The sequence below is a fragment of the Callithrix jacchus genome, chromosome 1 (genome assembly GCF_049354715.1).
Source record: "Callithrix jacchus isolate 240 chromosome 1, calJac240_pri, whole genome shotgun sequence".
NCBI lineage: Eukaryota > Metazoa > Chordata > Mammalia > Primates > Cebidae > Callithrix > Callithrix jacchus.
In genome coordinates this window covers 125858226-125873692 of record NC_133502.1, presented here as the reverse complement: position 1 = coordinate 125873692, position 15467 = coordinate 125858226, and the positions used below count along the sequence as shown (strand labels likewise).

Below are 15467 nucleotides of genomic sequence, written 5' to 3'. Positions count from 1 at the left end.
CTGCTGGATTTCAGACTTGCATGGAGCCTGTAGCCCCTTCACTTTGGCCAATTTCTCCCATTTGGAATAGCTGTGTTTACCCAATGCCTGTACCTTCTCCCTCCCCCTCATTGTATCTAGAAAGCAAATAACTTGCTTTTGAGTTTACAAGCTTATAGGTGGAAGAAACTCGCCTTGTTTCAGATGAAACTTTGGACTGTGGACTTTTAAGTTAATGCTGAAATTAGTTAAGGCTTTGGGACCAGGCGCAGTGGCTTACACCTGTAATCTCAGCACTTTGGGAGGCTGACGGGGGAGGATCACTTGATATCAGGAGTTCGAGATCAGCCTGGCCAACACGGAGACACCCCATCCCTACTAAAAATATAAAAATTACTTACTGCAACCTCCACCTCCCAGGTTCAAGTAATCCTTCTGCCTCAGCCTCCAGAGTAGCTGGGATTACAGGTGCAAGACACCACGCCCGGCTAATTTTTGTATTTTTAGTAGAGATAGAGTTTCACTATATTGGTCAGGCTGGTCTCAAACTCCTGACCTCAGGTGATTCATCTGCTTCGGCCTCCCAAAGTGCTGGGATTACAGGCATGAGCCACTTGGGTATGTCTTTGTCAGCAGTGTGAGAACAGACTAATACAATAGAGATGGGGGTCCTGCTCCATTTCCCAGGGATTTCAAAATCCTGGCCTCATGCAATTATCTCACCTTGATATCCCAAAGCACTCGATTATAGGTATTAGCCACAGTGCCCAGCCACATATACCTTTTGAACACAGTACTTTGACATAAAGAACTAAAAAAAAAAAAAAAAAAACTTGATCTGGCCAGGCACAGTGGCTCATGCCTGTAATCACAGCACTTTGAGAGGCTGAAGCAGAAGGATCACTTAACCCCAGGAGTTTGAGATCAGCCTGGCCAACAAAGTGAGACCTAGCATCTACAAAAAAAATTTAAAATTAGCTGGATGTGGTGGCACACACCTGTGATCCCAGCTACACAGAAGGCTGAGGAAGATGACTGTTTGAGCCGTAAGTGCCACTGCACTATATAACCTGTGAAACAGCAAGAGCCCAACTCAAGAAAATAAATAAAATAAGAGAAATCTGTTGATTTTCTTCATCCAGGTCTTGCATATTTTTTTGCTTGGATTATTCATAACTATTTTACAGTTTTGTGGCTAAAGGGAAAGGAATTCTTGTGTTTGTTAAAAAATTACTACTGGTATATTAATAACTTATGACAGGGTCTCAAACATCATTTTAAATGCTGGGAATTAAAGCAATGAAAATACCAAATGCTTGTCTTTACAGAACTTAGATTATGGTTGGAAAATAATTTGTAAACTTATATTTTCAAAAACAATGGCACTGTGAAGAAAACTAAATCAAGACAGAAAATGGAAGTGGAGGAGCCTATTTTTATGAAGAAGTAAAAAAGTAAGATCTAAGCAGGGGCTAAGGAGCATGAAAGAGCAAATCATATGATAATAAAGGAAGAACATTCCAGGCAGGAAGAAAATTAAGAACAAAAGCCTTAAAGCAGTAAGTAACTTGGCCTCTGAGGAAAAGCAAGGCCAGTGGTTCTGGAGCTTAGAGGAGTAGTAGCAGATGAGGTCAGTAAAGGAGAAATCAAATAAGGCCTTTTAGGCTAAGATTAAATCTTTAGATTTTTTTCTAAATATAATGAAAAAGTAAAAGGGGCCTTTAAATGAGAGTGATAGGTTACTATTTATGTCTTTTATTTCAGCTGCTGAGTTGACTAGAAGGAGAAAAGAACAGAAGCAGGAAGAGCAGATAGAAGGCAATTAACAATAGCCCAGAAGAGAGATGATAACAATGGATTATATTAGGGCAAAGGAGTGGGAGCAGCAAGAAATGGTAATATTGGGGATACAGTTTGAAGGTAAAGCTGCTGCTGGTGGATTGAAAGTATGAGAGGAAAAAAGAGAAAGCAAGTATGATTTCTAGTTTGTGTCCTGACTAAGTGGGTAAATGACAATACCATTTACTGAGAGAGTAAAGTCTGAGAAAAGGGTAGGTTTGAGGAAATAAACCAAAAATTCTGTTTCAGACAAGTTAAAATTGACATGCCTACCAAAATACTCAAGAGATGTAGAAAAGGCAGTCCTGGCCAGCACAGTGGCTCACATCTATAAACCCAGCCCTTTGGGAGGCCAACGTGGGATGATGATTGAGGCCAGGTGTTGGAGACCAGCCTGGACAACACAGCAAGACCAAGTCTCAACAACAATAACAAAATTAGCCAGGTATGGCAGTATGCACCTATAGTCCTGGCTATTCAGGAGACTGAGGCAGGAGGATCACTTGAGACCAGGAGTTCAAGGTTAGTTAGAGTGAGCTATAATTGTATTCCAATTATATTGTATTCCAATTGTATATGTATTCCAATTATATATGTCACTGTATTCCAGCCTGGGTGACAGAATGAGAACCTATCTCGCAAAAAAGAAGAACAACTCCATTATAGTGTAGAGTTCAATGAAGGTGTCAAGGCCAGAGTCAGGAGCAAATTAATAATGCTTACGGCCATGGTATTGGATAAGATACTCAAAGAATTGTCAAATACTAACTGACAAATACTGATAAAGAAAAGTCACAAAGCCTAACTCTAGGTAGGACACAACAACCTTCAGATGTAAGGAAAGAGAAGCTAGAAAATAATACCGAGAAGGAGCTGCCATAAAACAGGAAAGAACTGGGATGATATGGCATCCAGAAAACCAAGTAAAGTTTTTCTAAAAAGAGGAACTGATCAATCACCTGTCAAATGCTGACGAGAGGTAGAATAATTTAAGGATTGAGAACACTGACAATAGTGATTTTAGTTGGTGGGAATGGAAAAGAGCCAACCTGGAAAAGAGTTGGGGGAAAAAATGGAATCTTAAGAGGGTAGAGATACTCAATATGAGCAATTCTTTCTGACAAATTTTGCTACAAATGAAAAGGAAAGATGTATGTGAGAATTGAGATGTTTTTGGTTTTTTCCTTTTGCCATCCCTACTGAAGTTAGAGAATTAAGAGTTACAGCATGTTCATATGCTTACAAAAATGATTCAGCAGGAAAAACAGATTAATATAGTGGATGTGCAGGTGTAAATCAAATAAAAATAAAACAAAGAAAACCAACACTACAGAAGATAACCCAGAAGCAAAATCCTTAAATAGACAAGAAGCCACACATAGATGAAAGAGTTGGCTTTAAAAAAAAAAAGTGAAGGCCGGACACGGAGGCTCACACCTGTAATCCCAGCACTTTGGGAGGCCGAGGCAGGTGGATCACGAGGTCAAGAGATCGAGACCATCCTGATCAACATGGTGAAACCCCATCTCTACTAAAAATACAAAAAATTAGCTGGGCATGGTGGCGTGTGCCTGTAATCCCAGCTACTCTGGAGGCTGAGGCAAGAGAATTGCCTGAACCCAGGAGGCAGAGGCTGCGGTGAGCCGAGATCGCGCCATTGCACTCCAACCTGGGTAACAAGAGTGAAACTCCATCTCAAAAAAAAAAAGTGGGTCCGCAAGTAGGAATCATTTTCGCTGCAGAGAATAAAAAGACTATGTGCAATACTTAAATCAATATATAAACAAACGAACCTGCCTGGCACAGTGGCTCACACCTGCAATCCTAACACTTGGAAAGCCAATGTGGGAAGATTGCATGACATAGCAAGACTTCATCTCTAAAATAAAAATTAACTAATTTTTTTTTAAAATAGCTAAGAGTCTAGAAGGAAAAAGGATTAGTCTTCTTTCTTTTTTTTTTTCTCTCTTTTTTCCTCGACAAATCTCATGCCAAAAGGAGATTATACAGTCTTCTTAGCAAAGAAAGCAGGACAGGCAGACATAGCAATGCTGTAGGCACAATAGATATGTGTGGCCATAAATTTAAAGTGAGATGAGCTAGCATATTTGTTTTCTCCAGCCACATTCTGCTACTCAGGTTCAAGGAATTACAATTACAGAGTTGTCAAAGAACTGAGTGTAATTGATGTTGAAGTTTTGCCTTGATTACAATGAAGGAAGAGAAAAACAAGGGTTTATTATGTAACATCACAGAACAGTACATACAGAATACTAATAGTTACTAAAATTTTTATTAAATGAATCAATATAATTGGATAAGTTAAGAAGATAAAATATGAGTGGAATGAGGTACAGTGAAAAAATGGTGTAGCTACTGGCTTGGAGGTCTTGATGCAATCCAAGAAATGTACAGTGAGAAAAATGAAAAAAAATTTTTTTAAATGCCAAGCACAGCGGCTCACGCCTGTAATCCCATAACTTTGGAGGCCAAGGTAAACAGATCACGAAGTCAGGAGTTCTGAGAGCAGCCTGGCCAACGTGGAGAAACCCCGTCTCTACTAAAAATACAAAAATTAATTAGCTGGGCATGGTGGTGCATGCCTGTAATCCCAGCTACTAGGGAGGCTGAGGCAGGAGAATCACTGCAACCTGGGAGGCGGAAGTTGCAGTGTGCCCAGATTGCGCCATTGCACTCCAGCCTGGGTGACAGAACAAGACTCTGTCTCAAAAAAATAAAAAATAATAGAAATCCAAGAAATGTCAAAACAGGGTATTAGAGTATGTGAGTTAGTAAAAGAGGAAGTGGAGATCAGAGTTGTATGCTTATAATTTTTTAAGTTACAGATCATGGTGATAAATGGTTCTCCATCCTGACTATACACTGGAGCCACCTGGAACACTTTTTTAAAAAATATCAGACCAATAAAATATAAATTTCTGAAGGTGGCCCACTACTATCAGTATTTTTTAAGCTGCCCATTTATAATATACAGCCAAATTGACAACTGCTTGTCTAGGGTGTGATCATGCATGTAGACAGCTAAGTTAGGTTGGAAAAGAAACCTGCAATCTGCAAACTGAAGAACTTCTTGTAAAGTTTTCTTCTATTATTCCTGATATGAATAAAAACATGAGCTATGCTCAAAGTATTTCATATGCAGTAATTCATTTCATATTCATAACAACTCAATAAGGGAGGTCTAGCATTACCCCTTTGTGAGGAAAATTAGACACAGCTGGGAAGAACAAAACTGTACTGAAATAAGAGTCCTAGGTTATACATGAAGTTTAAGAAGTATATTATAAACACTAAGGCAGCTACCTTTAAAAATCAAGACATATAGCTAATCAGCCAATGTGAAGATAAAATGGAATACTAAAATATACTCCAGTAATCCAAAAAGGAAGAAAGAAGAGATGGGACAAATTAAAAACAAATAGGCCGGGCGTGGAGGCTCACACCTGTAATCCCAGCACTCTGGGAGGCTCAGGTGGGTGGATCACCTGAGGTCAGGAGTTCAAGACCAGCCTGGCTAACACTGCAAAACCCCATCTCTACTCAAAATATAAAAATTATCCATGTGTGATGGCGCACATCTGTAATCCCAGCTACTCGGGAGGCTAAGACAGGAGAATCACTTGAACCCAGGAGGTGGAGGTTGAAGTGAGCCAAGATTGTGCCACTGCACTCCAACCTGGGTGACGGAGTGAGACCCTGTCTCAAAAAAAAAAAGGCCAGGCGCGGTGGCTCACACCTGTAATCCAAGCACTTTGGAGGCCAAGGCAGGCGGATCACCTGAGGTCGGGAGTTCAAGACCAGCTTGACCAACATGGTGAAACCCTATCTTTAAAAAAAAAAAAAAAGACCAGCCCAGACAACATAGTAAGACCCTGACTATACAAAAAAAAATTTTTAATTACCTGCATATGGTGGTGCATACCCACAGTCACAGCTACTCAGGAGGCTAAGGCAGGAAGATCATTCAGCCTGGAACATTAAGGCTGCATGCAGCGAGCCGTGATTGTGCCACTGTACTCCAATCTGCGTGACAGAGCTAGACCTCATCTCAAAAAAAAACCAAAAAGATCTGTATGCAAATGTTTATAGTAGCCCTACTCAGAATAGCCAAAAGGTAGAAACAGTGTAAACGTTCAAGTCATGATAAACAAAATGTGGTATTTCTATAGAACTTAATATTATTCAGCCATAAAAAGGAATGAAGTACTACTGTACCTACAAAACATTATGCTAAATGAAAGAAGCTAGACACAAAAGGTCACACATTGCATAAGTCCATTTATAGGAATATCCAGAACAGGCAAATCCATAGAGAGAAAACAGATTAGCGGGTGGCAGGGGCTAGGAGATTGGGAATGGGGAGCAACTGCTTAAAGGGTACAGAGTTTCCTTTTGGGATGATGAAAATGTTTGGGAACATTTAGTTCAGGATAATGCTTGCATGACACTGTGAATGTACTGAATACCATTGAATTATGCATTTTAAGTGGTCAAAATGGCAAATTTCATGTTATATGAATTTTGTCTGAATTTTTTTAAAAAGGAATGAAGGAGTGATACATACTACAACATGGGTGAACCTTAAAAACACTATCCCAAATGAAAGAAGCCAGTTACAAAAGATCACATATTGTATGACTTCATTTCTATGAAATGTCCAAAACAGGCAAATCTATACAGATAAAAAATAAATCAGTGGTTGCCTAGGGCTAGGGGTCTAGGAGAAAGGGATTGGAGAGTAACTGCTAATGTATACAGGGTTCTTTCTGGGCGATGAAAATGCTTTAAAATTAGATTATACTAATGACTGCAAAACTATAAATACACTACAAATCATTGAAGTACCCCCTTTAAAAGGGTGAATTTTATGGTGTATAGATTATATCCCAAAAAAGCTAATTTTAAAAAGGAAAAATTTAAATGGTCTAAATATGCCTATTAAAGGAAATTATTAGACCAGATTTAAAAAAAGAAACAACTCTAAGCTATTTACAGGACACACATTTTAAATATAAAGATACAGATGTGTTAAAAGTAAAAGGATGACTGATATTCCCGCCCCACAAGAGAGGGGATTATTCTCTATTATTCTCTACTAAAAATACAAAAATAAGCTGGGCATGATGGCAGGTGCCTATAGTCCTAGGTATTTGGGAGACTGAGGCAGGAGAATCACTTGAACCTGGGAGGCAGAGGTTACAGTAAGCCGAGACCACACCACTGCACTTCATCCTGGGTGACAAATCTAGACTTCATCTCAAAAAATGAATAAATACGCAGATTTAGTTACTGATTTTAAAAAATGAATAAATAAATAACAATGAGATACCAATACACAGCTATTAGAATAGCCACAATCCAAAAAACTGACAATGCTAAATAGGAATGAGAATGCAAACCACAGGAACTCTAACATTCACTGCTGATGGAAATCCAAATAGACCAGCCCTTTTGGAAGGCAGTTTGGCAGTTTCTTACAAAGCTAAATACAGGCCTACCATAGGATCCAGCAATCACATTCCTGAGGTATTTGATTATCCAAATTGATCTAAAAACTTGTAGTCACAAAAAACCTATACACAATGTTTATAAGCCGCTTTATTTGTAATCACCAAGACCTGGAACCAAGGATCTCCTTTGATAGGTGAATGGATAAAGAAACTGTAGTACATCCATACAACGGATTATTTATCAATAAAAAGAAATGAGCTAGCAAACCACAAAATGATGTGAAGGACCCTTAAATGTATATTGCCAAGGGAAAGAAAAGAAGCTAGTCTGGAAAAGCTACATACTATATGATTTCAATTTTAAGACATTCCAGAAAAGGCAAAACTATAGAAATAGTAAAAAAACAGTGGTTGCCAAGGGCTTGGGGAGAGGCAGAGGGGGTTGAAGAGTTGAAGTAGAATAATTAGATGGTGGTGAAACTATTTGGTACAATACTTTAATGGTGAATACATGTTGCCCAGGCTGGTCTCAAACTCCAGGGCTCAAGTGATCTGCCCGTTTCAGATTCCCAAAGTGGTGGGATTACAAGTGTGAGCCACTGCACCTAACCTACGTCATACTTTTAAACATCATTTTAAACACAATTTTAGAGTGTACTCCTTCTACTTATGTTCTTTTTTGAATTTTTTTTAGAGATGGGGTTTCACTGTGTTTCCCAGGCTGGTCCCAATCTTCTCAGCGTAAGCCATCTTCCCACCTCGGCCTCCCAATGTGCTGGGATTACAGCATGAGTCATCGTTCTACTTATTTTTTAAAGCTACTTATAAAACAGCCTCAGGCAGGTTCCTATAAGAGGTAGTCCAGATAGATCCATGTGAGTATTGCCCCTGAATATCTTCCAGTAGGACACGATGAGAAGGTGGAAGACAGTGATACTGATCATTCTGACCTTGTGTAGGCCCTAGGCTAATGAGTGTGTTTAAAAAGTAAAAAAAAAAAGAAATACAAGAAAAAAAAAAGGCAAGATGCAGTGGCATGCACCTCAGGAGGCTGAGGCAGAAGAATCACTCGAGCCCAGGAACTGGAGGCCAGGGTAAGCAACACAGCAAGACTCCATCTCTAAAAAAAATTTTCATTAAAAAAAAGTTAATTTTTTTTAAATGGAAAAAAGCTTATACAATCAGGATTTAAAGAAAATATTTTTGTACAGCTGTATAATGTGTTTGTATTTAAGTGTAGTTATGAGTCAAAAATCAACAAACATTTTTAAATTGATAAAAGTCAAAAGGTTAAAATAAGCTAAAGTTAATTTATTACTGATCACAGAAAAAAATCTGATGAATTTAGCATACCCTGATTGTATGGTGTTCATAAAGTGTACAGTAGGGTACAGTAATGTCCTGGGCCTTTACATTTATTCATCACCACTCATTCACTGACTCGCCCAGAATAACTTTTACTCCTGCAAGGTCCTCTTATGACAAGTGCCCTAATATAGGTATATCATGTTTATCTTTTATATTTGTTCTGTTCTGTGTTCTGTTCTGTGCTCCATTCTGTTCTGTGTTCTGCTGTGTTCTGTTCTGTTCTGCTTTTAGACAGAGTCTCACTCTGCCACCTAGGCTGGAGCACAGTGGCGTGATCTTGGCTCACTGCAACCTCCACCTCCTGGTTTCAATTATCCTGCTTCAGCCTCTTAATTAGCTAGGATTACAGGTGCCCACGACCATACCAGGCTAATCTTTTTATTTTTACTACAGACGCAGTTTCACCATGTTAGCCAGGCTGGTCTCAAACTCCTGACCTCAAACTCCTGCCTGCATTTGCCTTCCAAAGTGCTGGGATTACAGGTGGAAGCAATCATGCCAGGTCCTATTTATTTATTTTTAAGACAGAGTCTGCTCTTGTCACCTAGCCTGTAGTGCAATGGTGCAATTTCGGCTCACTGCAACCTCAACCTCCTAGGTTCAATCGATTATCCTGCATCAGCCTCCCGAGTAGCTGGGATTACAGGCATGTGCCACCATACCCAGCTAATTTTTGTACTGTTAGTAAAGACGGGTTTCACCATATAGTCCAGGCCAGTCTTGAACTCCTGACTTCACATGATCCACCTGCCTCGGTCTCCCAAAGTGCTGAGATTACAGGCGTGAACCACTGCACCCGGCCTTTTTTCGTTTTTTTGAGATGAAGTCTCATTCTCTTGACCATTGCCCAAGCTGCAGTGTACTGACACGATCTCAGTTCACTGCAACCTCTGCCTCCAGGATTCAAGCAATTCTCCTGCCTCAGCCTTCCAGGCAGCTGGGACTACAGGCACAGGCCACCATGCCAGACTAATTTTTGAATTTTTAATAGAGATGGGGTTTCACTATGTTGGCCAAGCTGGTCTCAAAACTCCTGACCTCGTGATCCACCCATTTCAGCCTCCCAAAGTGCTGGGATTACAGGCGTGAGCTACCGCACCCGGGGCCCAGCCCTTTTATACTGCATTTTTATTGCATCTTTTCTATGTTTAGATACACGAATATTCACCATTATGTTATAACTGCCTAGAGTATTCAGTACAGTAATATGCTGTACAGGTTTGTAGCCTAGGAGCAACAGACTATAAAATATAGCCTACATGTGTAGCAGGCTACACCATATGATCATGTAAGTATGCTCTATGATGTTCACACTAACAGAATTGCCCAATGATGCATTCCTCAGAATGTAGCACCCTAGTTAAATGACTTATGACTATGTATATCTAACAAAAGAGTATCAAAGTGCATGCAGCAAAAATTGACACACTTGAAAGGAGAAATAAATCCACAACCATAGGGAATTCAACACTCCTCATAGATGCAGTAATTCACAGAACAAATGAACAGAAAATGAGTGAGAATACGTAAAATTTGAAGAACATTATCAACCAACTTGACATAATTGTTAGTTATAGAACACTGCACCAACAACAGCAAGATAATCTTTTCAAGCACACAAAGAACATTCACCAGGATAAACCATATGCTAGACCATAAAACAAGCCTGGAAATATTTTAAAGAATGTAAGTTGGCCAGTTGCGGTGGCTCAAGCCTGTAATCCCAGCACTCTGGGAGGCCACGGCAGGCATATCACCTAAGGTCAAGAGTTTGAGAGACCAGCCTGGCCAACATGGTGAAACCCCAACTCTACTAAAAATACAAAAATTAGCTGGACATAGTGGCATGCACCTGTAATCCCAGCTACTTAGGAGGCTGAGACAAGAGAATTTCTTGAACCCAGGAGGTGGAGTTTGCAGTAATTTTTTTTTTTTTTTGAGATGGAGTTTCTCTGTCACCCAGGCTGGAGTGCAGGGGCGTGATCTCAGCTCACTGCAACCTCCACCTCCCTAGTTCAAGCAATTCTCAGGCCGCAGCCTCCAGAGGAGCTGGGACTACAGGCGCACATCGCCACTCCTGGCTAATTTTTTGTGTTTTAGCAGAGATGGTGTTTCACCATGTTGCCCAGGCTAGTCTCGAACTATCGAGCTCAAGCAATCCGCCCGCCTTGGCTTCCCGAAGTGCTGGAATTACAGGCATGAGCCACCACGCCCGGCCTGCAGTGAGTAATTTTTGTATTTTTAGTAGAGATGGGGAGTGTCACTGCACTCCAGCCTGGGTGACAGAGTGAGACTCCATCTCACACACACACAAAAAAAATATAATTTTTGCAGCATATTCTCTGACTACAATGGAATTAAACTCAAAATCATTAATATAAAGATACTATATAATATTGTCCAATATTTAGAAATTAAATGTCTCCTGAATAACCCCTAATCACAAAAGAAACTGGAAATTAGAAAATATTTTGAACCGAATGAAAATAACAAATTGATTTATTAGATGTGGCTAAAACAGTATATAGAGGGAAATTCATAGCTTTAGGCACTTGTATTAGAAAAGAAGAAAGTTCTGTGCTCGCTTTGGCAGCACATATACTAAAATTGGACGATACAGAGAAGATTAACATGGCCCCTGTGCAAGGATGACACACAAATTCGTGAAGCATTCCAAGTAAAAAAAGAAAAGAAAAGGGCCAGGCACGGTGGCTCACGCCTATAATCCCTTGGCACTTTGGGAGGCTGAGGCGGGTGGATCACGAGGTCAAGAGATCGAGACCATCCTGGTCAACAAGGTGAAACCCCGTCTCTATTAAAAATACAAAAATTAGCTGGGCATGGTGGCGCGCGCCTGTAGTCCCAGCTACTCGGGAGGCTGAGGCAGGAGAGCTGCCTGAACCCAGGAGGCGGAGGTTGCGGTGAACCAAGAACGCGTCACTGCACTCCAGCCTGGGTAACAAGAGCGAAACTCCATCTCAAAAAAAAAAAAAAAGAAAAGAAGAAAGTTCTAAAATCAATGACATAGATGTCCACCTCAAGATGCTATGGAAAAAAAGCAGATTAAGCCAAGAAGAAGTAGAGGAAAAAATAATAAAATGCAAAAATCAATAAAATTTAAAATAAATAAGAAACAATAAATATCGGTATCTCTATATTAAGGAAAAAGCAAGAGTCTGGAATTACCAACATAAGCAAAGAAAGAAGGCATTCACTACGGATCCTCTAGACATTAAAAAAAAAATAACCAAGGACTATCATAGGCTAGACAAGGTGGCTTATCCCTGCAATCCCAGCACTTTGGGAGGCCAAGGTGGGTGGATCACCTGAGGTTAAGAGTTCCAGATCAGCCTGACCGACATAGTGAAACCCCGTCTCTACTAAAACTACAAAATTAGATGGGTGTGGTGGCACACGGCTGTAATCCCAGCTACTAAACAGGCTGAGGCAGGAAAATCACTTGAACCCTGGGTGAGGAGGTTGCAGTGAGCCAAGATCATGTCATTGTACTATAGACTGGGCAACAAGAGCAAAATTCTGTCTCAAAAAAAAAAAAAAAAAAAAAAGAAAGAGAAAGAGAAAACCTAAATAGTTCCTATATCTCCCAGGATTGCTAGCAACCACTAGAAATAGGAAGAGGCCAGGCACGGGCCTGTAATCCCAGCACTTTGGGAGGCAGAGGCGGGCAGATCACCTGAGGTCGGGAGATTGAGACTACCCTGACCAAGACAGAGAAACCCCATCTCTACTAACACAAAATTAGATGGGTGTGGTGGCACATGCCTATAATCCCAGCTGAGGCAGGAGAACCGCTTGAACCCACGAGGTAGAGGTTACAGTGAGCTAAGATCGCACTGTTGTACTCCAGCCTGGGCAAGAAGAGTGAAACTCTGTCTCAAAAAAGAAAAAAAGGAAATAGGAAAAGGTAAGGAGGAGTCTTGCCTAGAGCCTACAGTGGGAGCACAGCTCTCCCAACACCCTGACCTCATATTTCCTACTTTCCAGACCTGTCAGAAAATAAATTCATGCTGTTAGAAACCACCCTGTTTGCAGTAATTTATTATGGCAGCCCTAGGAAACTACTACACATATTAATATTTTGGATGTAGTGAAATCAAAAATATAGTAAATTTAATTTCATTTATTGCTACTTTTTTAGTGTGGGGGGTACTAAAAAATTTAAATTACATACTTGATTTACATTGTATTTCTAGTGGACAGCATTAATCTAGCCAGTGGCAATAAAGCAGGAAAAAAATGACATATGGATTGGAAATGAGTAAGTACAACTAGCTTTCTCTGCAGACATAAATGTGTATAAAGAAAAATCCTAAGAAATTTAAAAGGTATCACAACCAAAAAGTGAATTTAATAATGTAACAATAAAAAGTAAATATACGAAAGATCTAGTTGTATTCCTCTACACTAAGAAATCTAAAAATACAATATTACTGGCAATAGACAATAACAAAAAAAAAATAAAGTGCTTAGGAATAAACTGAACAAAATACCTACAAGACTTATAAAATGGAAATTACGAAAACAGTCCTGGGGCCAGGTGCGGTAGCTCATGTCTGTAATCCCAACACTTTGGGAGGCCAAGGCAGGTGGATCACCTAAGGTTAGGAGTTGCAGACCAGACTGGCCAACATGGTGAAACCCCATCTCTACTAAAAATACAAAAAATTAGCCAGGCATGGTGGTGGGCACCTGTAATCACCGCTACTTGGGAGGCTGAGGCAGAAGAATCACTTGAACCCAGGAGGCAGAGGTTACAGTGAGCTACGATTGTGCCATTGCACTCCAGCCTGGGTGACAAGAGTGAAACTCCACCTTAAAAAAAAAAAAAAAAAAAAAAAGCAGTACTGGGAAAATCAGAGTCCTAAATAAATGAAGAGATGTGCTATGTTAAAGTATCAGAAGAGTCAGCATTATCAAGATGTCAATTTCACCAGGAGGCTTTTTGTAGAAATTAACAAGATGATTTTATAATTTACATGAAAATGCAAATGTAAATTCATTTTCTATTTTCTACAAGTATATCTACATTCTGTATAAAAATGCAAAACAAGTTTGAAAGAAAGACAATGTTGGTGGACACACTGACTGCAAGGCTTACGATAAAGAAATAGTAAAAACCTGAGCACAGATGTTGCACATCTGTAGTCCCAACTACTTGGGAGGCTGAGGAAAGAGGATCCCATAAACCCAAGAGTTGAAGGGCCTGGACAACATAGCAAGACCCCATCTCTTTAAAAAATTAAAAAGAGCTGGGCACAGTGGCTCACGCCTATAATCTCAGCACATTGGGAGGCCAAGGCAGGTGGATCACTTGAGATCAGGAGTTCAAGACCAGCCTGGCCAACATATTGAAACCCCATTTCTACTAAAAATACAAAAATTAGCTAGGTATGGTAGCAGGTAATCCCAGCTACTTGGGAAGCTGAGGCAGGAGAATCGATCGAACCCCGGGGGTGGAGGTTGCAGTGAGCCAAGATAGCATCATTGCACTCCAGCCTGGGTGACAAAGGCAAAACTCCATCTCAAAGAAAAAAAATTAAAAAGAAAAAATGAAATAGTTAAAGTAATAAGTAGTATTGGTATAAGGATAGACATACAGACCAATGAGACAGAAGAAACCAGAAACAGACCCAAACTTAAACAAAAAATTAAAAAGTTGGAGGCCAAGGTGAGTGGATTACTTGAGGTCAAGAGTTCAAGACCAAGACCAGCCTGGCCAACATGGTGAAACCCCATCTCTACTAAAAACACAAAAATTAGCTGGGCGTGGTGGTGGTGCCTGTAATCCCAGCTACCAAAGAGACTGAGGCAGGAGAATCACTTGAGCCTGGGTGATGGTGGTTGCAGGGAGCCGAGATCAGGCCACTGCACTGCAGCCTGGGCAACAAGAACAAAACTCCATCTCAAAAAAAAAAAAAGTCAGAGCCGGGCACGGTGGCTGACGCCTGTAATCCCAGCACTTTGGGAGGCCAAGGCGGGTGGATCAGGAGGTCAAGAAATCGAGACCATCCTGGTCAACATGGTGAAACCCCGTCTCTACTAAAAATACAAAAAATTAGCTGGGCATGGTGGCGGGTGCCTGTGATCCCAGCTACTCAGGAAGCTGAGGCAGGAGAATTGCCTGAACCCAGGAGGCAGAGGTTGCGGTGAGCCGAGATCGCACCATTGCACTCCAGCCTGGGTAACAAGAGCGAAACTCTGTCTCAGAAAAAAAAAAAAAAAAAAAAAAATTAGCCAGGCGTGGTGGCAGGCACCTATACTCCCAGCTACTTGGGAGGCTGAGGCAGAGAACTGCTTGAACCTAGGAGGCAGGGGTTGCAGTGAGCTGAGATCACACCACTGCACTCCAGCATGGGCAACAGACCAAGACTCCATCTCAAAAAAAAAAAAGTTAAATCGCCTATAACTGCCCAATTAATAAGAGGAACAAATGTGAAAAAAGAAGAAAAAGAAAGAAATTCTACAGATTAAAATGGCAAGATAATGGAATAGATAACTCATCTTCCTAACTAGATAGTATGATTAGGAACCAGAAAAGATCTTTTAGAAAAAGTAGCATGCAAATGGAATCGTATATATGCAAAGGCTCTGAAGAAAAGAACTTGAAAGTAGGCTGGTATGGCAGGTACACAGTGGGCAGGAAGATAAGACTAAAGTGATATGGCTTGTGGGCCACAGGAAATGTCTGCATTATGTAACAGTTCTCAAGTCTATTTTTTTCTATCCCTACCACCGCTGTTCTCAATTCATGCCTAGGTCCCTTCAAGATTTTCTAGATGATGAACCTGC

The 15467-nt window shown here is 40.4% G+C and overlaps 1 protein-coding gene and 1 non-coding gene across 10 annotated transcripts in view; one reads left to right on the top strand and one right to left on the bottom strand.

Moving 5' to 3' along the window:
* Positions 1–15467, bottom strand: part of DENND4C (DENN domain containing 4C) — a 229387-nt gene that overhangs the window by 119523 nt on the left and 94397 nt on the right. The window lies entirely within an intron of this gene.
* On the top strand, positions 11235–11340 carry LOC118148171 (U6 spliceosomal RNA). Its single transcript, XR_004734953.1, has one exon. It is a non-coding gene; the product is annotated as a U6 spliceosomal RNA (small nuclear RNA).